General features: G+C 45.2%; 1 protein-coding gene across 4 annotated transcripts in view; it reads left to right on the top strand.

Annotated features, from left to right (window-relative positions):
• LOC120945792 (ranaspumin-like) overlaps positions 1-7,259 on the top strand; it is a 75,898-nt gene that overhangs the window by 23,573 nt on the left and 45,066 nt on the right. The window lies entirely within an intron of this gene.

The following is a 7,259-nucleotide window of genomic DNA, read 5'->3' as shown; positions in this document are numbered from 1 at the left end:
TGATCCAGAGTGTAAATTTGGATCAAAGTTGCACTCTAAATTGCACAGCTTTGGAGTTGCACTATTAGAAACGTAGCCTAAGACTAGAGTACAACTTTGGAGTGCGTCTTTGACCCAACTTTACACTCTCTGGATCAAAGTCGCATCCAAGCATTGCAGGTATCTTTTCAAAGTTGCATAGATGGGAATGGGTGCCATTGAAATCAATGGGCTGTGACTTGCCATGCAACTTTGTGTCCAAAGTTGCATGACCAATCATACTAGTGGAACCTTAGTCTACATTTCTACGATTGCAGCCACAAACTTGCACGATTTAGAGTGTGATTTTGATGAGACTTTGAGTGCAGCTTTCATCCAACTTTACACTCTCTGGATCAAAGTCACACCAAAAGTTGCATAAAAGTAGTGCAGGTGCACACTTTGATCCAGAGAGTGTAAAGTTGCACTTAAACTTGCATCAAAATCACACTCCAAATAGTACAACTTTGTGGATGCAATAGTGGAAACGTGACTTGTCATGCAACTATGTGTCCAAAGTTGCATGACCAGTCACTAGGGTTGCCACCTCTTCTTCAAGTCAAACACAAACATTTTAGAGGCACACAGCAATTTTTGGATAGTATAAGCCAGCGGCGGTGCGTCTATGTATTGTCACCGGCGCCGCTGCCGCCCACTATTCAGATGACCGCCCCCCTGGGAGCGCTGGCCATCTGAATAACAGCAGTTGGTTGGTTTTTGGAAGTGTCTATCAGAGCCGGCGGCCAATTACAGCCTGTTGGCTTTAATCGGCTTCCAAATAGTTAACCAGCGGACGCAGGGGGTGTGCATACCCTGGTTAACACTAACATGCGTCTCAGCAAATCAGGTTCACCGGGTCTGGTTACCGGTAACCTGATTGGCTGAAGCGACATCGAGGGCGGGACTTGGGAGAAGACATCGAGGGAGCGTGGAGGGAGGATGGCTGACCCGAGAAAGGTAAGTGACGGGCGACGGGGGGGGAGCAATCTGGCGGTTTTTGAGGGGGCAAACTGGCGGCAATTGATGGGCACAGTGGTGACAATTGATGGGAACAGTGGTGACAATTGATGGGCACAGTCCATCACCTTTACCCTCAGCTTCTTTAGCAAGGCAGTGGTCATCTTGGAGATGTATTTGGGGTCATTATCATGTTGGAATACTGCCCTGCGGCCCAGTCTTCGAATGGAGGGGATCAGGCTCTGCTTCAGTATGTCACAGTACATGTTGCATTTATGGTTCCCTGAATGAACGGTAGCTCCCCAGTGCCAGCAGCACTCATGCAGCCCAAGACCATGACACTCCCAACACCATGCTTGACTGTAGGCAAGACACACTTGTCTTTGTACTCCTTACCTGGTTGCCGCCACACACGCTTGACACCATCTGACCCAAATACATTTATCCTGGTCTCATCAGACCACAGGACGTGGCTCCAGTAATCCATGTCCTTAGTCTGCTTGTTTTCAGAAACTGTTTGCAGGATTTCTTGCACATCATCTTTAGAAGAGGCTTCCTTCTGGGAACAGCCATGCAGACCAATTTGATGCAGTGTGCGGCGTATGGTCTGAGCAATGACAAGCTGAACCCCCCATCCCTTCAACCTCTGCAGCAATGCTGGCAGCACTCATATGTCAATTTCCCAAAGATAACCTCTGGATATGACTCTGAGCACGTGCACTCAACCCCTTTGGTTGACCATGGCGAGGCCTGTTCTAAGTGGAACCTGTCCTGTTAAACCGCTGTATGGTCTTGGCCACTGTGCTGCAGCTCAGTTTCAGGGTCTTGGCAATCTTCTTCTATTCTAGGCCATCTTTATGTAGAGCAACAATTATTTTTTTCAGATCCTCAGAGAGAATTCTTTTGCCATGAGGTGCCATGTTGAACTTCCAGTGACCAGTATGATAGAGTGAGAGCAATAACCCCAAATTTAACACACCTGCTCCCCATTCACACCCGAGACCTTGTAACACTAATGAGTCACATGACACCGGGGAGAGAAAATGTCTAAATGTGCCAAATTTGGACATTTTCACTTAGGTGTGTACTCACTTTTGGTGCCAGACATTAATGGTTGTGTGTTATTTTGAGGGGACAGAAAATGTACACTGTTATACAAGCTGTACACTCACTACTTTACATTGTAGCAAAGAGTCCCCAATAGTGCAGCACTACCATTAGAGCCGGTTCACACTGGGGCAGCAAGACTTGCTGAGCGACTCGGCAAGGCGATCTGCACACGACTTCAGAGGCGACTTGCAAAATGACTTCTGTATTGAAGTCAATGCAAGTTGCCCCGAAGTCGTCCCAAAATGGTACAATAACCTTTTTCTAAGTCTGAGCGACTTGAGTCGCTCCTATTAAAACGGTCCCATAGTACAGAACAGAGCGCGACTTGTCAGACGGCTAAGTCATCTGACGAGTCATCCCTGTGTGAACCGGCTCTCAGCTGAAAAGAAAAATAATGAAATAATAAATAGTAGCGTAATGCAACATGCAATTCAATGAATAGAACCTAAATAAATAAATCAAATATTATACACACAATACAAAAGTGCATCAAATCATGAAATCCCATTAAAGTGCATCAGTCACTGAAAGTATATTTGTGCCAAAAAAGTCCATAAACCAACATAATCCTGTGCACTCACAGTGAATTATCCAAACTTCCACAATAAGTGAGTCTTCTGGTGTGATAAAAGTGAACCTCTTCCTTATGCATATACTTGGTGCAATTGCCACCAGTGGTAAATTAGGCTGCTCACCTTCAATCCAGACCTATAAATGTAAAAGTGAAAAGTTCTTCTTTCCCTTTAAGGGAAATTAAGGAAACCAATACTGCCTTTGCAGTGATCCCTTAAAGCGGTTGTAAACCTGCGATTATTTTTATTTATTTATTTTCACCTGAAAGGCAAAAGCCATAATGAGCTAGTATGCATCGTATATTAGCTCATTATGAAATACTTACCTCGGAACGAGGTGAGAGGAACTTACCTGGTCCACGCCGAGCGAGATGTCATATTGACTAGGCGTGTCTTCCCGGTATAACTGTGTAGTACAAGGGCCTGCCCGATTGCATACAAAGAAAGTGTTTAGTGTTGAAAGTGTTTAGGTGTGACCTCCGCTCTTATTATATGGTTTTGGTAAATCTAAAGGAAGGTTGCACGAGAAAATTGTATAATGTATGGCCAGCCTTAGACCCCTTTCACACTGGGGCAGTATGTGCGGTGGCGGTATAGCACCGCTATTTTTAGCGCCGCTATACTGTCGGAATTGCGGTGGAATTCGGCTGCAAGCGGTGCGGAATTAACCCCTGCTAGCGACTGAAAAAGGCTTAATACCGCCGGCAATGCGCCTCTGCTCTGCTCTGTGCCTCTGCTCTGCGCCTCTGCTCAGCTCTGTGCCTCTGCTCTACGCCTCTGCTCTGGCTCTCCAAGGAGATGGTTCACATATCTCTGCTGCGGCTCTGGTGCAAATTTTCACAGGCAGGGTAGCATCACAAATTTTAGGGCCCTTTACGCAGCTTAAAGCCCCATACACACCATCAGATTTTCTGCAGACTTTTGTCTTCAGATTTATCAAAACCATATAATATCCTGCTTCGAGATGATAAGGGGGGGGGTACCTGTGCTGAGTAAACTAAACAATGTCAAGTCTTCTTTTCTCTCTCCTGCCCCTGCTGTGAGTTGCTAAAGTCAGACAGAAAAAAAAAATGCTGCGAGTTGTTAAATGGTAAAGGGGGGGTCAGACAAAAAAAAAACGAAAAAACGGGGGGGGGGGGGGGGGGATCTGCAGTACCCTACCGTGACTTGCTAAAGGGTGAAGGGGGGGGGGGGGGGGGTCAGACGAAAAAAATAAAGAAAATTACAGGTGTAATGCCTGTACCCCCCTGATGGTGGCCTGGGGTCCTGTGCGTCTTTTGGTCCGTTTCAGGTCTGAATTCTGCAAAAAATGAATGAGGACGCACCGGACACGATTCGCGTGACATAATCAGCCCCACTTCTTTGATGCAAATCGTCCAATCACCGGACTTCAGAAAGGTCCTCGGGTAATTTATTTAAAAATGTCGACAAACCTCATATGTGATAAAGCCATGCAATCTCTTGAACCAAAATGTAATGATGTAAAGCGCTGCGCAAACTGTTGGCGCTATATAAATCCTGTATAATAATAATAATAATAACCATCACAGTCTTTGCACAGGTAAATCATGTAACACCTGTACACATATCCCTGCACTACTTTGCATCAAAGAACTCTCTCCCATAGACCCCTTTCACACTGAGGAGTTTTTCAGGCGGTACAGTGCTAAAAATAGCGCTGCTATACCGCTTCAAAAACTCCTGCCCAGCCATCTCAATGTGAAAGCCCGAGGGCTTTCACACTGAGGCAATGCGCTGGCAGGAGAGTAAAAAATCTCCTGAAAACAGCATCTTTGGAGCGGTGAGAGGAGCGGTATGTATACCGCTCCTTCCCATTTAAAACAATAGGAAACCACGGTAATACCGCCCGCAATGCGCCTCTGCAGAGGCGCATTGCGGGCGGTATTAACCCTTTATCGGGCACTAGCGGGGGTTAATACCGCACCGCTAGCGGCCGAATCCTAAGGCAATTCCGACGGAAAAGTGACGCTATTTTTAGTGGCGCTATCCCGCCACCGCGCCTCCCACCCCAGTGTGAAAGGGGCCTTACAGAGCAACATGGATAAGGTGTTTGAGAGGCGGTACAAAGGAAATATCTCACCTCCTCACCACCTGTTTTAACCATATAAATGCCACACCACTGTGCTACAATCATGTGCATTGTATGTGGCTGTGGGACGGTTGGAGACTGGCCCCATTCACTTAGCTGTGTCATGTTTGATGGGTAATGGTGCCCACAGAATGTGACAGTGGGTATAATTCCTGTTGTGGCCATGAAGCAAAGCATTGTGGCTGTGGCATGTATTAACCCATGGTAACTTGTGGCAAAAGGGGAGTGCTTGGGGTGGTAAAACCATGGCTCAAATGTGGGTTTTTACCGTCAGCTCAACTGCCAGTGTGTATGAGTACAAAAAGCATGCCATTTATGTAATATGTACAGTCCACTGGCAACAAATTATCTTGGTGTTTATTCTCTATTCTCCATTCACAGTACAATCTGTAAAAAATATATAAAAATAAATACTGATAAATCTCAAAAGAAAAGGAATAAATCCAAGTCAGCATTTAACCCTTTGAGTTATATACTTTCCAGTTCAATTATCAATTTAACCACTTAACCCCTTCCATACAGGGCACTTATACAGCCTCCTGCCCAGACCAATTTTCAGCTTTCAGCGCTGTTGCACTTTGAATGACAATTGCGCAGTCATGCTACACTGTACCCAAACTAAATGTGTATCATTTTGTTCCCACAAATAGAGCTTTCTTTTGATCACCTCTGGGATTTTCTGCTAAAAAAAAAAAAAAACGGGCAACAATTTAGAAAAAAAAACTTTTTTTGTTGTTTCAGTTACAAAACATTGTAAATAAGTACGTTTTCTTCTTCACTGATGGGCACTGATGGTACTGCACTGACGGGCACTGATAAGGCGGCACTGATGAGGTGGCATTGATGGGCACTAATATGCGGCACTGATATGCAGCACGGATGGGCAGTGATGGGCGACACAAATGGGCACTGATAGGCAGCATGGATGGGCACTGATAGGTGGCACAGATGGGCACTGATAGGTGGCACGGATGGGCACTGATAGGTGGCACTGCTGTACTGTAATGTGTTGTACTAATGGATGCCAATCAGTGCCAAACAATAATGCCTGCCAATCAGTGATGCCCATTGTGGGCACTGATTGGCATCCATTGTGGGCACTGATTGGCATCCATTATTTCTGATTGGCATCCCTGGTGGTCTAGGGTGGTATACCTGTGGTGGGCATCCCTGGTGGTCTGGTGACATGCCTGGTGGTTCAGTGTGGGCATCCTCGGGGGGGGGGGGCTGCGCTGATAATTGATCAGCACAAACCCCCCCTGTCAGAGGAGCGGCCGATCGGCTCTCCTCTACTCGCGTCTAACAGACGCGAGTGAGGAAAAGCCCATCACCGGCTTTTCCTGTTTACATCGTGATCAGCCGTGATTGGACACGGCTGATCACGTGGTAAAGAGTCTCTGTCAGATACTCTTTACCTAGATCGGTGTTGCGGGGTGTCAGAATGACACCCTGCAACAACTATCGCTGTGATGCGCGCAGCGGCTCAATATCCTGAAGACGTCATATGACGTCCAGTCAGGATATTAAAGCCACTTTGCCGCCGTCATTTTGCTATATGGCAGACGGCAAGTGGTTAAGACCGAGCCTCTTTTTCAGATATGTTTTTTACACGTTAAAAACAAGTTTACTTAGAACCCCAAACATTATATATTTTTTTCTCACACCCTAGAGAATAAAATGGCGGTCATTGCAATACTTTAGGTCACACCGTATTTGGTCTTACAAGCTTACATTTTTGGGAAAAAATACACTTTTTTTAATTAAAAAATAAGAAAGTAAAGTTAGCCCAATTTTTTTTTTTATATTGTGAAAGATAATGTTGTAAAGTAAATTGATACCCAACGTGTCACAGCTTCAAAATTGTGTGGAATGGCGACAAATGTGACAAAATTGCGTGGAATGGCGATATGCATGGAAAGGCGACAAACGTTTACCCTTAAAAATCTCCATAGGCGACGTTTAAAAAAGTCTACAGGTTGCATGTTTTGAGTTACATAGGGGCTGTAGGGCTAGAATTATTGCTCTCGCTCTAACGATCGTGGCGATGCCTCACATGTGTGGTTTGAACACTGTTTTCATATGTGGGCACTGCTCACGCATGCGTTCGCTTCTGCACGCAAGCTCGTCGGGACGGGGCACATTTTTTTTACCTTTTATTTTTATTTTTTACACTGTTCTTTAAAAAAAAATGTGTCACTTTTATTCCTGTTACAAGGAATGTAAACATCCCTGGTAATAGAAAAAGGCATGACAGGTCCTCTTAAATATGAGATCTGGGGTCAAAAAGACCTCAGATCTCATATTTGGACTAAAATGCAATAACAAAAAAAATTGTAATTTGGAAAAAAAAATGGCCCTTTAAGAGCAATGGGCGGAAGTGACGTTTTGATGTTGCTTCCACCCATAGCATACTAGCTTATTATGAATTACTTACCTGAGATGAAAGTGTCCTCGTTCACCTCCTCTGTCACCGCCATCTCTCCCAGAGTGAC

This window comes from Rana temporaria, chromosome 7, assembly GCF_905171775.1.
Source record: "Rana temporaria chromosome 7, aRanTem1.1, whole genome shotgun sequence".
In the NCBI taxonomy this organism is placed as follows: domain Eukaryota; kingdom Metazoa; phylum Chordata; class Amphibia; order Anura; family Ranidae; genus Rana; species Rana temporaria.
This window is presented reverse-complemented; position numbering and strand designations above follow the sequence as displayed.